Raw genomic sequence first — 22,756 nt, forward strand, 5'->3', positions numbered from 1 at the left:
TGCTGGTCGTCCAGTGATGTTGCCTTCTGCTTCGCGTCGATGGTACATATTGATGGTCCGTCGCGTGTCCGACGGTCCGTCACATGTACTGTCACATGGCTTCTAGTGATTGTATCTTCTGCTTTTTGGCGATTGAGCTGACCGACGGTCCGTTGACTATACCGTTGCTTGTCATTTCCTCTCAGTTTTGCCCATTTTCTCAAGTAATTCTTCACACTTAGCTTTTATCCTGAGAACACTAAAATATACTATTAAATACAATATTAGTTGCTTGAAAACATACAATTATCTTACGAAAAAGGCCTAAGATGTTCCGTCAAAAGCCGAAGCATCAACACCCTCAACTTAAGACAATTGCTTGTCCTCAACTAACTCAGCATCAATATTGCAAATAAGAACAACATAATGACAAGCATTCTCTACTGAACCAGTTTTCCCACAACCCTTCACTTGTAATCCAATTCATATGGTTTAACATGTTAGAATCCACAATCGGCATTGTTTCAAATTCAATTCATCTATACCAACATGGATATAAGAATCTACAAAAATCAGTCGAATTAAGTATAACTCAAGTTGCCCTCACAATCAAGGAGATCCACCACTCAATGTATTTCGTGGATAAAAATCACAACCCTCTCACTCATCAAAGAAGTTACTAACACAACATATGTACCCTTAAATTTGCCTTTATCATCCAACGTCCCCCGTATAGCTGAGTTCAAAAATCAAGCAGGTCTTTTCTGGGCTTGTAATGAGGTTTCAGGCTAGGTCAGGAAGAAATTTTAGGTAACAATGACTAAGATTAGGATTTAACTCTCTTTGCTTTCAAACTTTTCTTATCAGGGCCACTTCTTTTGCTAGATCATTTACCCTTATTCCATTCATTCACATGCTTTACCATAGTAAATCCCCTATTTTTTTTTTTACAGGTAGGCATCAGCCACCCTCAACTTAGGTTGATGCCATAAGTCGAGGTGCACATTGTCTAAAAAGACCAGGGCCAAATGCTTCACACAAATTTTAGGCCACTTTTCATTAGATAGTTAACAATCCTACAATAGCCACCCTCAACTTAAGTGTTTTTCCTAAGTTTAGGTACACATTGCCCATTACTAGGCTAGGGACAGAGTTAGGAGTGAACAGAGAGTTAATTAGAAAATTTTGGTGATAACACATAATATACACAGGCTCAAAGGAAGGTTCAAACAAGGAAAATTATTTTTGGTGGGGTTAATTACTTTGGCTAAGTGGGCTGAAAGAACAAGGTGGCCTACTATCACTTCTTATCCCATCAACTATAGAACAACATCAGTTGAACCAGGCAAGTTCTAGGTACTATACTATGCAATAACTAATACAAATACTCGCACACACAATGGAAACTGAGTTAAAATTATTCTACTGTTCTTAAGATGTGCATCACAAGTCATGTGAATTTACAAATTAATGCCACTTACAGATTCACCAACAGTTAATCACATATCGTAAAAGACATAAGTAAACTGTCAAATGAAACTAGTTGTTGCATGATGCCAATATCATTTATCATCCGTATTTGCAACAAGATACTACACAAATAACACTTTTTTATTTCGTGAACTAACCTTAGCAACATAACAGACTTAAAAACAAGAAACATGCAAAAACCGAGATTAAACTTAGACAATAACATAATCCTAGACATGCCGCTTCTCCTAGATAGCACATGGTAGGGTCAAGAATGTCGGCAACATATCCCTCCCATGGTACAAGTACATCCCACCCCCACAGAAAAGAATGTGTTGTCCTCAATGCATAAAATAAAAGTACAAAGGAGGGGAAATACTTGTAGTATGCCTCTCATTCATCTGAGGCATCTGTTAAGTGTGGTGAGGCACCAGTGGCCTCACCAGGTGCATCGTTGACCCCCATGGTGGTGGGAGTTCTCAAAATCTCGCACTCCGAAATTGGAGGGATCACATCTCTGCCAGGATCTAAAATCTTCCCCCTGACTGGGGCTGAAGTAGTGGATACTCCAGCTGCTTCATCTTGAAGCTTTTTCTGGTGCCTCTTTGCCTCTTTCTTTGACTTCTTCTTTACTCGCTGCAGCTGGTAGTCGTCGAATTATTCAGGTGACATGGCTACAAGTCATTATTTTTTCTCTTCTTTCTTGGCCACTTTCTCAGTTTTCTTATCTGATTCCGCCACTTGCTTACCTTTGTCTTTGATCGGATGCCTAAATAGATCAACAAGGCCTTCTTCCTCATCACTAGCAACTTGGACTGGATCGAATGTGGTTTGCTGTGGATGTTGACTTATCTAATCGACATCTGCCCGGAGATGTCTAACCTCCTCTATCACTTTAGCAAAATCAGGAATGGACATTTCATCCAACTTTTTGTTTATGCGCTCTTCCATGTGGTCCATGCATAGCTGGATGTTTTTGAAGAGGCACAATGCATCCTCCATAATTTTCTCCACAAAGGGTTTGAAATCTTTCCCCCAAATTGCTATTTGATTTTTGACCTTTTTGACAGTTCGCATAGTCTTTGCGAAGTTGTCAGGGTTCAGCCTGTACTCAGAAGGTTGGGGCAGGACAAACGCAGAGTCTGGGTCCCACCCATCGACATAGAAGTTGAACTTGTAGAGGTGGTATGAGGCACATACATAGTCAGAGGCAATGGCATACCTGCAGGAAAATCTGATGATTCGAGCATCGGTGTGGACTGAGTCTGCTGAGCTGGAGGCTTGTTGGTTCATAAATCGAACCTCTAGTCATCATTCGTCTTTTTAATGTCCTATTTATGCAGTGCTGGAACCTCATTATCTACTCCACTGATCAAAGGAACATTTTCCTTCTTGCATAACTCGGTGATAAGGCATGGAAACGGTAGGGCAGTGTGAGTCTTGTGAGCTCGGAAAAATAACTCTTCGGAGATAATGTGGCCAAAATCCACGGTCAACCATTTAATTAAATCAACAACTATCACGGCTCTAGTGCTCTCGAGGCGATCATCACCCCTTGTGGGCATCAGCCTTAGTCACACAATCGCCCACCAAAATTTGGCCCTGAAGCTTAGGAATTTCTTCGATATTCGTTCATGAGGGTCATGTAGCCATAAAGTCTCACCCCTATCTGTCAAAACCCTCGCTAACCAGGGCCATTTCTCTAGCCCGTGTGAATAACCGATGCTCTAAATCAAGAATTTCCCCTGGTATCTGATAGTCGGGCCTAAATAAGAACCTGTTCAAAGTTTGCTCTGAAATATCAATATAACTCCACGGACTGGAACTATCTCCCACTTGTTCTTGTCAGCAACTGAGGAACCTTTGGGACAATCCTTTTTCAGCAAAGCCAAATAGTTGGCAAAAAACTCGCGAACCAGGTTAGGTTGGTAGGATCCAAGTGGCTTACTCATCCAAGCAAACTCATACTCATCGAACCGCTGCTCGAGTTTGGGATACTCCTGCAGAGCTGTTATGATCTGATACTCTTCAAAGATGGCCCTCTTGATGGGCACAGGCTCCAGCCCTTTGTAAAATTCTTCTTGAGCACCGTCAACCTGCCATCTCAATGCTTCTCGTACTTGCAGATCCTTACGCCGGACCAAATTTGGATTTTCCAGTTCTGTATCCTTCTCTTGAACGGGGTTAGAAGTTTCAACCCCCACCTCTAGCGGAATTGAAATTGAGGTACTGCTGCTGCTTTCAACCACCTCTTCAGACGAGGAGGATGACAAAATCACTTAACGACTTTGCCTAGTGTTGCAGGCCAGTGCATTAGAACCTTGTGATGGGCCATGCCCAGCTTATTGGCCTCTGCCCCTGCCTCTGGATTATGGTAATTTGGGAGCGATGGCACCTAAAAATGTAGCATTTATCAGTGTACAGACTTAAACAAGAAGAAGGAAATTATTCTGAGCAGCGACGGTTAAAGTCGAAAATCCGTCAACCCCTACCATCAGGTTATTCCATTAACTCTAATTCTGAGAAATTTACGACGGTCTAAGGCGACGGTCTGTCGGGTATACGATGGTCCATCGACCCCTACCGTCAGGGTTATTCCAGTGAGTCAGTTTCTAAGACAGGTGTGACGGTGTCAGGCGATGGTTCGTCGGGTATCCGATGGTTCGTCGCGAGTATTGTCGCCTGCAAATTTTAAATTGAAGTCTCACTTTGGTATTTTGTCGAACATCTTGTGCACACTTACTATATACATGATTTTTATGGCATTTTTATCAACAACACATCACCACAATTTGCTATTTTTGGTCTATGGGTTACTTAGACTTCCCCCAGGACAGTTTAGGCTAGGCTTTGACTAAAAATCATGAACATACATTACCAAGAAAAATAGAGAAGAAACAACATTTGTTCACATAATTGTATTCACCTATTTGATTTGCTCATCATGTTGAAGAAATATAGAAAGAAAAAGGAAATACATACCTTGTTGTTTCAGTATTTGTTCACTACTAGGACCTTGTACAGTGCACTTCGAACAACAGATGAATATTTGTTTTATAGAAGAGAACTTTAGTTGCCTTGTGATGAAAAGAGAAAGAGAAGAAAAGTCCTTTAAATAGAAGGAATAGGGAAGATGGGGAGTTATACGGGCGAATGAAAAGGCACAGGGGCATTGAATAGGTGGGAGTTACTTAACCGCTTTAAATTATCAATTTAAAACCGTTTGGATCGGATAAGAATAAAAAATCGGCTATTTAAATTCATCCACCTGACCCGTTAACCTTGGGTTAAGTGCGACGGTCCGTCGCATCCTCAACGGTCCGTCGGTTATTCCATCGCGACTAACCAGTGAACTCACCTGGTACCAATCTACGACGGTTCAGTGCGATGGTGCATCGCACGTGCGACGGTCCATCAAAAAACTCCATCGTGGCTTTCCCAGATTCTTGGTTTCTGGACATGGTTGCAACGACTGCGGATTATTCCGTCGGTTACCCTACCTTCTTTTTGCATCAGTTTTCCTTCTTTTTAGTACCTGCACACTTACATAAACCGTTCAGTTTGTATAAAATAACTAATTAACTCAAAAGAATGTTTTACAACAACAAAATGTGGGTTGCCTCCCACTAGCGCCTGATTTATTATCACGGCACGACTCAGTTACCTCGATTACTTAGACTTCATCAAGATTGATGTTAACTATATTGTTTATCGCATCATTTGGACCGATATATAACTTCACACGTTGTCCATTAACCTCAAAGACACTTTCATCTTCATGTTCAAATTCAACTACTCCAGAGAGATAGACTTGATGTACCTTAAATGGACCAGACCATTTAGATTTCAGCTTACCTGGGAATAGCTTGAGTCTGGAGTTGAAAAGTAGTACCAGGTCACCTTTCTGAAAGGTTCGATGTATGATTCTCTGGTCATGGTACTTCTTCATCTTTTCTTTATAGAGGGCTGCTCTTTCATATGCATTTAGATATAATTCATCCAACTCATTAAGTTGTCCCATTCTCAGTTCTGCTGGTTCATTCCAGTCCAAGTTCAACTTCTTAAGTTCCCACCACGCTTGATGTTCTAATTCAAATGGCAAATGACATGCCTTACCATAAACCATTTGGTATGGTGACATGCCGATGGGCGTTTTGAATGATGTTCTACATGCCCAAAGAGCATCATCCAGCTTTCGAGGCCAGTCCTACCGATTCGCATTTACGGTTTTAGCAAAGATAGCTTTTATCTTCCTGTTTGACTCCTCCACTTGACCACTGGTTTGTGGGTGGTATGGCGTTGCCACCTTATGTTGTTTTACTCCATATTTAGCCAATCCAGGTCGGAACAGTCGATTGCAAAAGTGAGATCCATCTTTACTTATGATAGTGCGTGGTACTCCAAATCTAGAAAAGATATTTCTTTTTAGGAATACCACAAATCTTTTCCCTTTTTTGTCGACCAGCACAACGGCTTTAACCCATTTTGACACATTGTCAATGGCAACCAAAATATACTTCATCCCATAAGAGCTTAAAAAGGGCCCCATGAAGTCGATCCCCCATACATCGAACAACTCTACTTCCATCATCTTATTCATTGGCATCTCATAGTGTATGGAAATCGACCCTTGCCTCTAACTGGTCACACCTTTGAACAAACTCATAAGTATTCTTGAATAAATTCGGCCAATAATAGTCACTCTATAACACTTTTCTGGTCGTCCGGTCACCTGCATGGTGACCTCCAACAGGAGAAATATGATATGCTTCTAAGATATTCAACATTTCTACCTCTGGGACACATCGCCTTATAACATTATCAGTACATTTGTGAAACTGGTATGGTTCATCCCAGAAGTAATATGCCACATCGTGGAGAAATTTCTTCTTTTGTTGAAAAGATAGACTCTCCGGAATCACTTCGTTCACCACATAGTTAGCGAAATCTGCATACCAAGGTATCTTTTTTAGTGCAGCGGCCAAGATCTCTTCGTTTGGAAATGCATCATCAATCTCAAGTTCCTCTTCGATTTCTTGTTTTACCTCAAGTCGTGATAGATGGTCTGCCACTTGATTTTCACAGCCTTTACGGTCTGTCACTTCAAAATCAAATTCTTGAAGCAGCAGTACCCACCTAATTAGCCTAGGTTTTGCATTCTTTTTGGCCATCAAGTATCGTAAGGCTGCGTGGTCAGTGTGTACCACCACCTTGGTGCTTAGCAAATACACTCAAAACTTCTTAAAGGCATAAACGATGGCAAGAACTTCCTATTCTGTAATGGTATAATTTTTCTGAGCTCCATTCAGCGCTTTGCTTGCATAATAGATTAGATCATGCCATTTAATATTCAGCGCTTTGCTTGCATAATAGATCAGCGCTTTGCTTGCATCGCGCATGATCTCAAATGGCATTGACCAATCCGGTGCGACAATAATGGGAGCATCTACCAACTTCCCTTTGAGGTATTCAAATGCCTTCAGACAATTCTCATCAAAGAGAAATTTAGCTTCCTTCTCCAAAAGTTTGCAAAGAGGGTTTGCAATTTTGGAGAAATCTTTTATAAATCTTCGGTAAAAAACTGCATGGCCTAGGAAACTACGCACCCCTTTTACTGAAATGAGAGGTGGCAGCTTCTCAATAACTTCGACCTTGGCGCTGTCGACCTAGATTCCCTTTTCTTAAATCTTGTGTCCCAGAACAATGCCCTCCTTCACCATGAAGTAACACTTTTCCCAGTTGAGCACTGATCTTGGGTGTATTTATACGCCTAAGCACCATAATTTATCCATATTTTGGCTATGTTTAGAGAACAAAGTGCCTAGTTTCTTATGTTTTTACTCTACTTCTATGTAATTGAGCTAACCGATGTGATCAGCATGATTTCAGGCATTAATGAGGTAGATGAAGACATTATGGGACTATGGAATGCGGATGGCATATGACACAAGAGAGAGTAGCAACCTGGACCAAATGTGGCGCCTACAAACTACAATATGGACAAAATGTGGTGCCTAGAAACTATGTCCAAGACGAGTTTGTCATTTATAATTAGTTCAGGGACCTAGAAGGCAATTATGAGAGAAAAGATTATTAAAAGGCTTAATGCTGAATTTTTATTGATTATTCAATTATTCAGAGAGAGGAAAATAGCGGCTTAGGGTGGCGAGAGAGAAAAATGTTTCTTCTCTCTTACTTTCACTATTCGTACACCAAGATTGTCTTCTAGTTTTTGGTATGATGAATATATTTATGATGATTTTCATTTTATTCATGAGTAGCTAAGTTTATTAGTTAGGGTTATGGAAGCCTTGTAGCATACAATCTATTACTTTGGGTTTTGAATTCATTATGCATTGACTTATTTATATCATACTCTCTTCTCTTATCTTGAATTCTCGTGGTTGCAAACATAGAGGATATGCCTTAAAACGCAACTTGTTCGAAAGAAAGGTTGTTGTTTGAAAAAGAGAGTAGTGACAAGAAAATAGGATTACCAACCCCTATTTCATAAGTTAATGCCTTAGCAGGATTAACTACTTGGAGATTTCGTATTGTTTTTGGTAAATGCTTTTGATTCGAGAGTACTAAAGTGAATTAGTCCTTGATGATTGAGAAACACTAGGATTATGTTATTAAATACAATACGTTGTTCTGTAAATACGATGCATGTATGAATTCGTAACACCCATAGTTAGAAAGTATTGAAAACTATAAGGTAGACATAACCCTAGCTGGCTATTTCTCTGAATTTGAATACTACTACACATATTTCATCTTGTTAAATTGAAACCATTAATTTGTGAACTGAATCAAATCCCCCTATTTATTTTATGGAATCAAACGATTAAAAGTCAACTAATTTGCATACAACTTAATTAGAACCATATTCCCTGTGGGATTCGACCCCAACCTAGTTGGGTTATATATTTGATAACGATCGCTTACTCTCTCGTAAGAGAGGTGTAATTTGGGTGTATCAAGAACAAAATTAAATTATTCACACCGTTGCAACGCTCTACTGAGGTTCACCAAACACAGCTTAAACGAATCACCAACTACTGAGAAATCATCCACGAATACCTCCAAAGTGTCTTCAACCATGTCTGAAAATATGGACATCATACACCTTTGGAAAGTGGCTGGTGCGTTGCACAACCCAAATGGCATCCGTTTAAAAGCGAACGTGCCATATGGGCAAGTGAACGTTGTCTTCTCCTGATCCTCATAAGTAATAGAAATCTGATTGTAACCGGAGTAGCCATCTAGGAAACAGTACCAACCCCTTCTCGCTAGTCGATCAAGCATCTGATCCATGAAGGGCACTAGGAAGTGGTCTTTCAAGGTCCACGAGTTGAGTTTTCTGTAGTCCATACACACCCTCCACCCAGTAACAGGTCTGAGTGGGATCAACTCATTCTTCTCATTAGCTACCACTATCATGCCCTTTTTCTTGGGCACGCACTAAACTGAACTTACCCAATTGCTATCTGAAATGGAATACACAACTCCTGCATCCAACCACTTAATTATCTACTTTCTAACCACCTTTTGCATTGGTGGATTAAGACGGCGTCGATGTTCGATAGTCGGCTTGCAGTTTTCCTCAAGCTGAATTTTATGCATGCAAATGCCCAAAGAAATGCCAATGATATCTGCAATAGTCTAGCCTATTGCCCTTTTATATCGCTGAAGCACAAAAATAAGTGCTTTCACCTACTGTTCACCCATATCGGCTGCAATTATAATAGGTAATGTGTTTCCACTGCCTAGAAACACATACTATACATGGCTCGGCAACTCTTTCAATTCCAATACCAGCGGCTCTTCGATGGATGGCTTAGCCAGTGATATTGGCCAATTTTTTAGATCTAGGTCAAGCTTCTTGGGGGTATCTGAATATGACCCTAGTCCCGTCAATGCACATACTATTTCCTCATAGTTCTTGACACCGTCATTGTCAAAGTTTATCAAAACAGCAACAACAAGCTCAACAGTGAATTTCTCCTCAATCAACGTGTGTTGCTTGTCTTCATAATAAACGTCGACAATTGAGAATACACTCATCTTATTGTGTTGCTTCATTAACTGACAGACATCAAATCAAACAATCTCATTATTGAGTCTAAATTGAAGCTCGTTTACCCGTAAGTCAATTAACATACTCCCAGTTGTAAAAAAAGGTCTACCCACGATTATTGGTACCTCAAAATCCACCTCACAATCTAAGATCACAAAGTCAGCGGGGAAGATAAAGCTGGCCACTTTCACTAGCACATTACATAATAAACCAACGGGTCGCTTCACAGATCTGTCTGCCATCACAAGCCTCATGTTGATGGGTGTGAGGTCCCCGAAACCTAACTTTTTGTAAACTTCTAGTGGCATCAGATTAATACTTGCTCTAAGATCACACAGGGCCTTTGCAAAATTAAGAGACCCGATCGTGCAAGGAATAGTGAATGCTCCTGGGTCCGCCTTCTTCTGCACCAAAGACCTTGTGGAAATAGCACCACAATGATGGAGATTATCCTTCGATTCATAGCTAACTGTCCGGTTTTTGGTGACAAGGTCTTTCATAAACTTGGTATATCTTGGCATTTTCTTTAATTCCTCCACCAATGGCAAATTTATTGTCAATTGTTTAAGCATTGCCATGAATTTTCCAAACTTTGTATCGTTGGCCTTCTTCTTCAGTCTATGCAAAAAGGGAGGCGGTGGTCTTGGGAGAGTAGTGGTCGTTGCTTCCTTTTCCTTTTCTTCTTTCTCCCCTAAACCATCACCCTATCGATGGTAGAGGGAACATCATTATTATTCAGCTTCGCTTCCTCAGCTGGATGACTCTTATCATCATTATGATCTTCTTCGATCATATTATCCACAATATTATTGCCCACGGAAGGGCTCACCACTACCTTACCATTCCTAGTAGTAATTTTCATACACACACCGTCATTCCAAGGGTTTTGAACCATATCACTCAATAGAGTGCCACTCTTTCTCTGGTTAACTGTGACAGATAATTGGTTCATTTGGTGTTCCATCTGTTTTATCGAAGCGAAATATGAACCAATCGTTTGGATCAAAGAGGATATATCCCTTCTCATCTCGTCGTGGCTCTTCATGAATTGAACAAACATGTCCTCCATGGACAGGTTCCCCGAACTAGATGTAGAAGGCTCTCTGTTTATAGGAGGAATATATAAGCCACTTCGGTCATTTTTGCTCTTCCAATTTCCTTGGTCACGATCCCTGTAACCAAATTTTTCATAGTAGTTCCAACCTTGGTTTCCTTGGTCATTGCCTCAGAAACCCCCCAGATTGTAGAGATAGTTTGCTTCTTCCTCATCATTGCAATCATCTCGCCCTTGTACACCGACTGCTTTTACTCTCTCCGTCTTACCAAATAGTAAATACTTGGTTAGCAGATCCATCTGTGTTCTCAAATGAACCATATCCTCCTTATGTTCCTCTTCTCTTCTATGTTGTTCTGGAGTCATCCCCATAGAAACAACAGGGCTTGCTACCACAGAATTCCTGGTATGCCAAATTCTACTTTGTTTTGTCATCCGATCAAGCATCTACAAGGCTTCCTGGAAAGTAAGATCCACAAATGATCCACCTGCTGCATTATCCACAACCTGTCTTCTAATAAAATTAAATGCCCTATACAGTGTCTCCATCAAGTGTATGTTAGTCATGTTATGATTCGAACACTGTATCAATTTCTTCTTGAATCCTTCCCACGTCTCATGGAGATCTTCGGTTGGAAACTGCCTAAAATTACTGATTTTGTCTATTAGTTGGACTGTCCTGGAGGGTTGAAAGAACCTTTCTAGGAAAGCATCTCTTAATTGCCTCCAGTCGATAATAGAATCTGGAGTCAGCTCACTTAGCCATAGTGTTGCCTCTCCTGATAGAGACAATGGAAATAATCAAAGGCGGATTGCATTTTGTCCAACTCCCGGGTTATCAAAAGATTTGCATACGGTGATAAAATTCACTAAATGCATGTTGGGATCATATCCCGGGAGTCCCCTAAACAATCCTTTTAGATGAAGGAGTTGAATCATTGTGCTTGTGTTGTTGAATTTGGCACCTAGTGTCAATAGTGGAGGAATAATAGCTCCGATTTCTCCAGCTCCATCTAATTCATCTTCATCTTCATATTGATCATACTATACCGATCGATGATCGTGTCTCGCTCTATAAGGATGATTTCTGTGCACGTTTTTGTTTACCGATGCAGCAACATCCCTTGCACGCCTTCTAATTCCTGGTATCAATAATTCATCATCTCTCAGGTCCTCGTCCTCTGGGTTAGGTGCACGACCTGAGTTATCTGTATTTTGTTGATGTAATTGAGCATTAGCCAAAGCGGCTAATCTGTCAGCTTCTTGTTGAGCAGCCATTCTACCGATCAATTGAGGTTCAGGATTAAATGGTAATAATGGTTCTCTTGAACTTCGGGTTTGTGGCATCAACAATAATAAACCTGTAACGAACAAAAACAACAAATAACATAAAATTCAGAAACTTAACTAATCAGTCAATTAACACAAACAAACTTAATTAACAACCGTACTCCCCGGCAATGTCGCCAAAATTTAATACACCCAAATTACACCTCTCTTATGAGAATGTAAGCGGTCACTGTCAAATATAGAACCCAACTAGGTTGGGGTCGAATCCCACAGAGAATATGGTGTTAATATAAGTTATTCGTGATATGACCAACTGATAGTTAATAGTTTTCTATAAATGGGGGGTTTGGAGAGTAGACAAAAAGGTAGTAAATACTTCAAATTAACAATTTTCACATTCTATTATAAGGTTTCAAATATGATATTATGGAAAACTAGGGTTTATGGTTAACAAGATGCTTGAACAGACAGGGTTGTGAATCATTTTGAAGTTCCACTTGACAACTTCAGTCGCAAGAATAGTTGAATCCTATTATTTACCCATTCATTTCTCAACCTCAGTGGGTAGTTCATCCATTAATTCTCTCGAACTTAAAGAATGTGTTTGTTATTTAACTATTTTCTCATGTAGGCAAATCCAGTTTAGGCATCTACCATTAATCTAAAGATTAAGTCTTTCAAGTCCATGTAAACTCTTTATTTTCCCAACATACACTTTCCTTTCGGACAAGTGATATTCTTGGGCTTACCTTTTAAGTCTGCAACTAAGAGAAATCGTTACAGTACTCAACAAGCACTTTCCTCTCAGACAAGTGATATTTCATTGACGTAACCTAACAAGTACTTTCCTCTCGGACAAGTGATGTTCTTATGCCGACTCTTCTAGGTTGCAGCTAAGAAAGGTCATTAAAATGAAGAAAGGTTTATACAACATCAATTACTCATGGAACTCTAGTAGATTCACAACCCGAACGAGTTATTTACATCAAGGCTCCTATAACCCCAGCAATGGGAGACTAGCCACACATTTTCATAGAAGAAACAGAAAACATCATTGTATTGTTCATAATAAATTCAAGATTTACTTACAACGGTTACAAGAACCTGCTCTTGAGTCTCCAATCGAAAAGAAATGAATAGATCCAAAAGTGAATGCTTACTTCCCACAATATGCTAAGTTACAATAAGTTCTAGAAAACTTGATAAAAGAAGAAGGATAGAAAGCTAGGTCTAGAAAATGTAGATTTCAGATCTAGCCTACCAAAGAAAAGTCAAAGATTAGGTGGGAAGAGAGAAAACTAAGTTCAGCTAAGATAAGGTGGAAAAAGATGCTCAAATAAACCCTAACACTTAGTATTTATAGGACTCCATGAATCTGGGCTTCAAAATTCAAACTTGGAGTTGCCGCGTCATGTTCGACAGTACAAGTCGACGGTCCGTCGCTTGTGTCGTCACTGGTCGTCCAGTGATGTTGCCTTCTACTTCGCGTCGATGGTACATACCGACGGTCCGTCGCGTGTCCGACGGTCCGTCGCGTGCTTCTACTTCTTGGCGACGGAGCTAACCGGGTCCATCGCAAGGGCAACGGTCCGTTGACTATACCATTGCTTGTCATTTCCTCTCAGTTTTGCCCATTTTCTCAAGTAATTCTTCACACTTAGCTTTTATCCTAAGAACACTAAAATAAATTATTAAATACAACATTAGTTGCTTGAAAACATACAATTATCTTACGAAAAAGGCCTAAGATGTTCCGTCAAAAGTCGGAACATTAGTCAGTTTATTTTGAATTTTTTTAAAAAAAATTCTTTTTTAAAATATAATATTGAATTATATATATATATAAACGATCACACGTGGTCGGTTTTAAAAAAGCTACCACGCTTTTATCGATCAGGCATTTTGGTTGGTTTTGTTGTCGGAAATGCAGGAAAATCGACCACTTGTGGTCGGTTTGTGTGGTCGATTTTTCTTTTTCTTTTTTTTTTTTTAGTAGTGTAGACCAAATTGACAGGGCCAAAAAAAAATGCTTGATTAAAAGATATGACACCCAACAGAAAATAAAAATTCCTTTCTAAATTACCTAATGCCAAATAGTAGAAGAGAAAAAAAACTTAGGGAGCTAAAACTCCAAAATGGTAAAATTTGGCCAGTGGCCTTAGTGAATAGCAAAAACTTTTAATAAAAAAACCCATCTAAAGATGACGCGACAATTTTAGAATTCACTAGAATTTGATGAAACTAAACACCCAATAGAAAACTCATTGACACCATTTGACACTTTAAAAACCAATCTAAGCATGCTCACATTATACTAACTTGTTCGAATACAATCAATGAGGTTTACAGGAAAGTGTCCCATGATCAGTCCATCCAAGATATCATAAACACTCCGTAAAAGACAGTACCGATACTTAAAAGAATCAAATGAACACGGCATATTTACTTACTAATTGGCTATCACGAATTCAACTTGGGATAAAACAACTAACTCGACCAGCCCTCTTTTAGTCCATGAAACAAAACCGACAAGCCAAACAAACATACAAGATCATCTTATATTTGAACCTTGCGGGTCTGAATCTTTTTTAAAAGGTGTGACATCCATAGAAATGAGCTATATGAGAAAGGTTTAATGACTATTGATTAAAAGAAGGCAAATATGACAATCTATAATATGCACGATCAGCTAAAACAAGAAAATAGTCGTAACTCAACATCCCACCCTGTCGTCTTAGCACCATTTACCAGGGAACCTATTCTTATTGAATGGTTTGAACTCTTCATTATAAAACGCATACACACAAAAGGTTCACATTGGACAATGATCATACAATAGTGCAGAACACACTAATTCAAACACATTGAGATTTAAGTTTCTGCTTCCAAATTCATATCATGAAACCAAACTAAATAGTGAACTCAAGAATATACAGTTAACCAGGGGCGGAGCCTGCCTTTTTGTGGGGGGTTCGTACAAATCTCCTTCTTTGACGGAAAATATATTATTTATACATGATTAAAATTAATTTTTATGTATCTATAGTAGGTGTTGAACCTCCTTCGACTAAGTTTTCTTCAAATATTGAATCCCCTTTGTTGAAATCCTGCTCCGTCTCTGCAGTTAACCACTCGTGTAAGGCCTTTCGTGCTAAGTTAGAAATTGAGAATCTTTTTTTTTTTTCTTATAAATGGCTAGCCTAAGACTTACAACTGACAAGTTCAAATTATCCAAAGTGATCTATGTAGCGACTGAAAATAGCTTCTTTTAACAAGTTGTAGCTTGCAAACAAAAACAAAAGAAGGATGTCAACTATATTAGTAAATAAACTCCCATCGGCCTCAAATTTCAGTAAAAGCAGTTTTAAGGAAAAATACATTTCAACATGATTCCCGAATTAACATAGTGCATCATAGGTAAAACTGAAGCATACGAAAGCTTAAAGACATAATCTGTTCTTCTTTATGACCAAATAAGTAGCTTATATTTCATCGACAATGGATGATCAAAGCTATTCTGTTAGTGAAATTCAGAAGGGAAGGAATCCTTGTAAGTACAGGAAATAAGATCAAAACAACTTAGCAAATTTATTATTGTGAGGAGCTTTAACGAATCTGAAAACTATTTTTTTTAAACACGATGCTTCAAAAAGCTTCTTGGCTAGTCATGTAGAGTACACAAGCAAATGTTTAGGTTTTAGGTGATAAACAGAAAAGATAGACACTAATTCTTAAACTAAGTTAATATAGCGATGAAAACTTTATACTCATTTAAACACCTTTATGCTTGAATTACTACTTACATATGCATATTATGAGAATAAGCAAGCTAACCTAGAAGCAAGATAGCTAGTTTTACTTCAAAATCTCTAAAATCAGCTTTTTATATGCCAAATGGGAAGTTGAAAATTTCCATTCAATTGTACAACTAGTAAAGCATATAAAAGGACTGCTACCAGGTTCAAGGTATATTTCAAAAAATCAATGCTTCTGTGGTAAACGGTTGAACATGCCCAGAGTTTCAAATATTTGGAGCCTTCCCGCTTGGACAGGCATAGGAAAATTAAGAATTTATCACCATGTTCAAAGTATCCAAACCAACGTCGCAATGACCTTAAATAATCTGCTATATACATTAGAAGGCTTGGAGCCTCCTAAAGTCTATTACAAATTGGTTTAAATATTACAACGACTCTTACAAACACACCATCACGTATAGATAAAATTGAACATTCCAAGAACTGCTTTACTTCTGTTAATATTTAGGGCTAGAAGAACAAAACATCAAATTCCATTCGAAGACTCATACTTTAAAAGTTCTTTAAGCTATATAGCGAGCTATGAACATTTTATAAACACACTGCCTAATATGAACACAATCGAGCATCCACACACCATCTTACTTCACATTCATATTAACAATAAACCAATCAAATTCAAACAATCAAAGAATCGCAAAAACTAAATACAATATAATTAGATGGGATAGAGTTTACCTTGTGCGGGACAGCGAACTGGAGTTTTCTCGACGGAGATTCGAACTCAAACTCGGACTTCGAATGCAAGTGATCAAAAGCAATGAGAGTAAGAAAAGTGTAATCAGAAGCTATAAAATAGAGCAAACTTAGTGAGTGAAAGAGTATCATAGGCTTAAAAATTCCCCAACTTTCTAACATTTGAACCATGTCCCAAAAGGGTAAGAAAGTGACTGTTTAGAGTGTGAGGAAGATAAAACCACCTTTTAGAAGTGATTTGAAAGATTGACTTGATGGAAATCTGATTTGAGTTCTTCAAGACAGATGAGTTCTTTGACTGTTGAATTAATGTAAAAACACTTCAGAAAATGTTGAACACCCATAGCCCTCCCTTTTAAGAAGTTTTCAGGGAAGGATTTAAGCTTTACGTAGCTTTGAGACTTTAAAGCTGATACCGATGGAGATGGGCGACTGTGGTACTGATTTCGATATAAAAGAAAGAAAGGCGTGGGTTCATGGGTACTTCATAAAAGGAGAACATCTGTTCATTGTCGGTTAGTTCGTTTGGTTGGGAATGAACAAGGGAAAGAGGATTAGGAGTTTAGTTGGGGAATTAGGGGTTTGGGCTGGAGCAGTTTGGTTGTTGGATATTTTTGTTAAGTTTTTAAGGGTTGAAATTAATTAAAGAAATTGGCTCAAACGGAAAAGTTAATTAATCTAGTTCTTTTAGATCGGTTTCACTTGACTAATTCTGATACGGGAAATTCTAGCTCGAGACCTTTCACACGAAGTAAACGTGTGAGTTGCAACGACTCCAAGTCTTGTTCACATCCTTGGCCGTGTGTGAGCCCTTGTGAGCTCATCTAAGGGCCTATACTTATTAAAGTGTGCAGAGGCCCAACAAAACACCCCAAACCCACCCACTTAATGTCAAGGATATTTTGGTCTTTTGTCCCTCATTTGTAATTGACTATATAATTCATTTATTAGGGCTAGTCTTTTAGTTAGTTCATTCCTATTATTCAAGAATCAAAAGACTTGTAATAGTGGTGACTTCTCTTTCTCATTTTGGAGAGGCCAAAACCAAAAGCTCACCAGTAGAGTGTTACTAGTGTTGGATCTTGGCTAGAAACTAGGGTCTTGGGGTTCTTGAGTTCCTCTTGGTCCAAGTAAGAATTTGATGTTGATATTCGTTAGTCTTAGGGTCCTTTCTCATTGTTAGGGTTCTTAGATTATTGAATATTGTATGTCAAGTTTCTATACCTTTTGTAATCTTGATAACATTGTGTTGTTGAATCTAAAAGTCTAGTGAAGCAGTGTGGGGCTCTTTCGATTCACTAGCAAAATTGTCATTTGTTGTTCTTGTTGTAAACTCATTTTTCTAGTCAAAACAAGTGTTGAAGCCTAGTGAAGCCGTGTGTGGCCTCTTTCGATTCACTAGCACTTTGTTGTTCTTATTGTTGCTTCTTGTGTTGGCTTGAATCTCTTGATACACACTTAGTTTTGTATCATTTGGTATCAAAGCTCAAGGCTAGATTTTGTTCTTACAAAACCAATCTTGGAAAGCTCTAACCAAAAAGTGTGTTCTTGAACATTTTGGTCAAAAATTGATTGTAGAACTACAAAAGTTTTACTTGTTTAGTTTGTTTCTTGTGTTGGCTTCTTTCTCATCAACACAAAGGGTGTCTAAATCTAAAGTTGAGCTTAATGAAAAAGAGAATTGTATTGTGAAAAAAAAAAACCTTGGAAGTGACCATTGTGGTGTATTGTTGTCATGTTCTTGAAGGTGTTGATGTTGTGTTTATCCTAAACTTCTCCTCATCTTATGTCTTAACTTCTGTAGAGAGAAATAGATCCAAAAAGATTGTAAGACAAAATTGAAAATTGTTTGTGAGAAGACTTGCCAAAATCACCTTTTCAAGACATGATAAGCCCTTTTCCTTAAAATAAGGAACCTTGTCTTGTAGGACTAGTAAGGTCAACATCACCTTTTGAGTTTGAAAAAAAAAGAGGTTGAAAAAGGTTACAAGACTTTATGTTTTCCATCCCAATAACAATTCATCCATTACAAAAGATCTAAGGGGACTAAGACTTCAAGATAATGAACTATTTATGCGGACCCGCGGCCATTGACATGCTGCCACGTCACCCTAGTTACTGTTCACGTGATAATTAAGCTCAAATTTGGATGTTCTAGTTTCTAATTATTGATTCCTAGTTTCCTCTAATTGACTTGAGAACCAATTAACAAACTTGTATATTCCTACTAGTTTGTCAATTAGTCCCTTGAAGCCTTGTGTTCGTGTCAATGTTTGTTTGTGTGCTTTTGTCCTTTGAATACATTGTAACTCTTGGCTCTATTCCGATGAGAATTCTTTGAGTTTCAAACAAGAATCCACTCTGGACAAGAGCATACTCATACCTTAAGGATTCACGGGTTACTAGTCAATCTACAACACTTGTGGAGCTCGAGTGTGAGTGAACCGAAAGAGTGTGGGGGGGAGAGAGATTTTAACTAACTTGTTTGTTGCTTGTATAGGTGATACCTTGACAATGGAGGGACTACGTCTCAAATCGTGGATTCTAATGAAATGGAGAATATGAGGGTTACTCTTGAGGCTATGACCCAAACTCTTGAAAGATTGAGTACGGAGGTGGGATCCATAAGGGGGAAAGTGACGACTATTAGTGGGAGGTTAGAACAAGTGGAGAGTCAAAGGAACTTTCGCCCTTCTACTCCTCGATATGTTTTGTAAAGTGGGCATGGTAGAAATTCCTCTGCTACCGTTACTCCCGAAACATGGCCTCAATTACCAAATCTTTCCCTAGCTCCACTAAATGCCGCAAGCCAAACCACCCATAACCCCCTAACCTGAGAGTCCAATAGACCAACCCATTCCCAAAATCTTCAAGTTCTGCAAGAGAAACTTGGACGCCCAATACCTCCACTAAATCCAAACCCTCCCTTACAAGCTCCACTAAATTGAAAACCACCACCTCCATAAAATTCAATTTCTCTAAATCAAGTTCCAAACGTCCAAAACTGTCTCGTCCACTTTGAGAAATATGGTAGAGAGGATTATGAAGGGTATTGAGCCTTTGATGATGCTTACATGAGGGAGAAAAAGATGAGAGGAGGACGTGCGGATCCAAGGAGATATTGAGGGTATGGAGAAAGGGAAAACTGGCACCAAGAGAGAGACGTAGGCATCAATACCATCAAATTAAGCCTACCTATCTTTAAGGGTGAAAGTGACCCCGAGGTGTATCTTGCTAGGGAATCGTTGTGCGATAAAGTTTTCCAAGTGAATGATATCTGGGAGGAGAAGAAGAGTTGTTACGCCATAGGTCACTTTGAAGGTTATGCTAACACATGATGGGAATACATCAAACGGTTTGGCAAGGAGTTGATTGATGGACAACCACCACCTTGGTTTCGGTTGAGGTACCTAATGAGACAACGGTACCTTCCCAAGAGTTATCGAAATGAGTTTCTTGCTAGATTGTACAACTCGCATCAAGGGAATAGAAGTGTGATGGCATATTATGATGAGTTTCAACAACTTATGTTGAAACTTTATCATCGTGAAGAACACATTAGTCATGAAATCATTCGGTTCAAGTGTTGGTTAAACAAAGAGTTCTCCACTCATTTGACACTTCACAAGTTTGATGCCGTCGAAGGTATTTTCCAAGTGGCTCTTAAGATTGAAAGGGAACTTAAAGAGAGGTCATTATTCAAAACAAAGGGACAATCAACCTCGGGTTGACCGAGGGGCAAGGATATGGTTCAATCCTCTTCGGGTTGGCCCAAAAAGAAGGACCAACCCGCCACTACTAAGATGCCCGAGCCCAAAACAGTCCACAAAATCCCTCAAAGGCAAGAAGTTCACAAGTATCCTAATCTGAAATGGTTCCAATGCTTCAAGTTCCAAGGTTGGGGGTATAAAGAGAATGAATGCCTTAACCGACGCAATATAATCCTAAGGAAAGGTAGATTGTAATTTCTTGGTGAAGAAGTGGGTATTGAGGGTGATGAGAGTGAGGTCGAGCCTCAAGATGGAGAGACGGCCGAGAGGGAGCCACATGATGATGATGATGATGATGATTATGAGGATACTTATCCACAAGAAAGGGAGTACGTAGCTCCAAACTTTGTAGTGAGGCGTGCCATGATTAGTAAGGCCATAGATGATCTTAGCCAATGGGAGAATCTATTCCATACTAAATGCCTTCTGAAGGGAAGTGTGTGCACTATGGTGATAGATAGTGAAAGTTGTGCGAATATGGTTAGTGTTGCAATGGTGAACTTCTTGAAATTGCCGACTACACCTCACACTAGTCCTTATAAGTTGCAATGGTTGATTGAATGCGGCGAGTTAAAGGTCACAAGGAAACGTGTGATATGTTTTAAGGTAGCCAAATACTATGATGAGGTGCTTTGTGACGTGATACCAATGCAAGCTTGTCACTTGTTGTTAGGAAGACCTTGGCAATACGATAGGTCGACCAAATACGATGGAAGGTCTAATCGGTATACACTTGAGAAGGATGGCCGAAAGGTTGCTCTTCATCCATTATTGCCTTCCCAGGTGAATAAATTACACCAAAAGATACAGGAATTGAGGAAAAATGGAAAGAAAGCCTGGAGTGAGGGAAAAGGAAGGGAATCCAAAAGTGAGGGGGTAGGGGAAGCCGAGGGGCCCCTAAATTCTAAGGGGCACGGGAGCATGGTGATGATGGCTAGAAGAAAGGAACTATTTGTGGATCATGACGAGGACACTCCGATGCTCCTCTTGGCTCATTGTTTTAATACTAACCCCGCTAACGTTTTCATTTCTCCTCCTATTTCTCATATTTTGCAGGATTACGAGGATGTCTTCCCAAAGGAATTGCTGAAAGGATTGCCTCCACTTCAGGGCATTGAGCACCAAATTGATTATGTGTCGGGCTCATAATTGCCCAACAAATCGGCTTATAGAAGTAACCCGACGGATACCAAGGAATTATAATGCCAAGTTGAGGAACTTCTCAACAAAAGGTATATCAAGGAGAGTATGAGCCCTTGTACGATTCCGGTGCTACTAGTTCCACAAAAGACGAGACTTGGCGTATGTGCGTTGATTGTCGAGCCATCAACAAGATAATGGTAAAATATTATCACCCTATTCCTAGGCTAGATGATATGATTGATGAATTAAGTGGTTCGTGTTTGTTTTCTAAAATTGATTTGAGGAGTAGCTATCACCAAATCCGTATACAATCGGGTGATGAATGAAAAACCACCTTCAAGACCAAATTTGGTCTCTATGAATGGATGGTTATGCCATTCGGCCTAACAAACGCTCCAAGTACTTTCATGGGGCTAATGAATCATATGATGAAGCCATTTATCGAAAAGTTTGTTGTTGTTTACTTTGATGATGTGTTGGTGTATAGTAAGTCCTTAGATGAGCATGTAAAGCATTTACAATGTATGTTTGATGTCCTCTGAAAGAGAAGTTATATGCTAATCTAGAAAAGTGTTTCTTTGGTGTACATGAAGTCGTATTTCTTGGGTTTGTGGTGAGCTCAAGAGGGGTCGAAGTGGATGAATCTAGGATTGACTCCATTAAAAATTAGCCAACTCCCAAAATCGTAGGTGAAGTGAGAAGCTTCCATGGGTTGGCTAGTTTTTATAGACGTTTTGTCAAAGGATTTAGCACCATTACCGCCCCCTTGACCGAAGTGATTAAAAAGGATTGGTCGTGGGGAGATGAGCAAGCTAAGGCCTTCGAGGACTTAAAAGTTATACTCATCTCAGCCCCTTTGCTATAATTGCCAAATTTTGACAAGACTTTTGAGGTCGAATGTGATGCTAGCAAAGTCGGCATAGGTGCGGTTTTAATGCAAGAATTGAAGCCTATTGCCTACTTTAGAGTAAACCTCAAAGGAGCAACTCTAAACTACTCTACGTACGATTTAGATTTGTATGCCTTAATTAGAGCCTTGGCCACTTGTCAACATTATTTGGGGCCTAAAGAATTCATGATCCGAATAGATCATGAATCCTTGAAGCATCTACGGGAATAAGACAAGCTTAACCGGCGGCATGCCAAATGGATTGAATTTCTTAAAACTTTCCCTTATGTTAAGGGTTAAGACAATGTGGTTGCCAATGCTTTATCCCAAAAATATGTTCTTATGTCTACTTTGTCGTCTAAGTTGATGGGGTTTGAAAGCCTCAAGTCTTTATATCCCGAGGACCCTCACTTCGCTCCTATCTATAGGGAAAGTGAAGAGTTGGATAGGGATAGGTGGGTTACGGATAGAGGTTCCTATCCCTATACCAAATTTAATGGATACTTGTTTAAGGGTAGACGATTGTGTGTTCCCTCAAGTTTGTGAAGAGAATTGTTTATGAGGAAA

At 39.3% G+C, this 22,756-nt stretch overlaps 2 long non-coding RNA genes across 5 annotated transcripts; both read right to left on the reverse strand.

Annotated features, from left to right (window-relative positions):
* Positions 1-1,522: 1,522 nt before the first annotated feature.
* LOC107877691 lies at positions 1,523-16,998 on the reverse strand. Of its 4 annotated transcripts, XR_007057585.1 has the most exons (4): positions 16,370-16,998; positions 4,808-4,984; positions 3,942-4,131; positions 1,523-3,844 (listed from the first exon to the last, which is right to left on the reverse strand). It is a non-coding gene; the product is annotated as an uncharacterized LOC107877691 (long non-coding RNA). The 4 variants fall into 4 exon arrangements; XR_007057583.1 differs by lacking the exon at positions 3,942-4,131; XR_007057584.1 differs by lacking the exons at positions 3,942-4,131; positions 4,808-4,984.
* Positions 14,710-16,363, reverse strand: LOC124900016. Its single transcript, XR_007057586.1, has 2 exons — positions 15,085-16,363; positions 14,710-14,991 (listed from the first exon to the last, which is right to left on the reverse strand). It is a non-coding gene; the product is annotated as an uncharacterized LOC124900016 (long non-coding RNA).
* Positions 16,999-22,756: the final 5,758 nt, after the last annotated feature.

Source organism: Capsicum annuum, chromosome 7 (assembly GCF_002878395.1).
Source record: "Capsicum annuum cultivar UCD-10X-F1 chromosome 7, UCD10Xv1.1, whole genome shotgun sequence".
Classification (NCBI taxonomy): Eukaryota; Viridiplantae; Streptophyta; class Magnoliopsida; order Solanales; family Solanaceae; genus Capsicum; species Capsicum annuum.